Source organism: Nannospalax galili, unplaced genomic scaffold (assembly GCF_000622305.1).
Source record: "Nannospalax galili isolate Female #2095 unplaced genomic scaffold, S.galili_v1.0 scaffold243, whole genome shotgun sequence".
Lineage (NCBI taxonomy): Eukaryota > Metazoa > Chordata > Mammalia > Rodentia > Spalacidae > Nannospalax > Nannospalax galili.
In genome coordinates this window covers 8623814-8624630 of record NW_008353490.1, presented here as the reverse complement: position 1 = coordinate 8624630, position 817 = coordinate 8623814, and positions in this window count along the sequence as shown.

Here is an 817-nt window from a genome sequence, read left to right as displayed (position 1 = left end):
CTCTGGGTGAGAAGGGTCAGGAAGCAGTATTGGTTCCCCAGGTGTCTGGGGCCCCGAGACTAGGAATGGCGCAGGGCTCAAACTAGGAGTATAGAATGGCGAGGTGGGGGATGGAAGGGTGAATGTCGCTTAGGGAGTCCCGGCGCGGAGAGCTGCGCTATAGACTTACCCCAAGAGGCCTGAGGATAGTAGTGCAGCAGCTTGGTAATTTTTAACTCTCTGTTTTAGTCTTTAATGTGCTGGTTTCAAATGGTTCAAACCAATGCTTTGTTATTTGACATTTTCTTTCTATTTTTTAGTGCCATAGGATACATTTTATTTATTTATGGTGACCTGGGTATCTGTTTGTCACTCCCTAATTTATCAGTGAGTTTGTTTTGATTTAGTACTAGTGACACAACACACACTGCTAATTGCCGTTTATTTAATGTATTTCTTCTACCTTAATTCATAAAGCTTTATCATTGCTACTTCCTAACATTGACTTTTCATCCACTGAGGCCATGCCAGCAGCACCGGTCATAGGATGAGGGAGTATTAGGGGGGCAAAGAACAACAAAGCAAACACCATTTCTCCTTAGTAACAGAAAGTATAATTTTGGTGTACTGGTGGTGGTAGGAATTGAATGAACCCAGGGCCTTGGACATGCTAAGTGATAATAGCACTGAGCTATATTCCCAGTTATTTTCTTTCTTTCTTTCTTTCTTTCTTTCTTTCCTTTCTTTCTCTTTCTTTCTTTTGAATCAGGGCCTTATTATGCTGTCCAGGCTGGTCTGGATCTGGCAACCCTCCCACTTCTGCCTCCCAAGTGCTGGG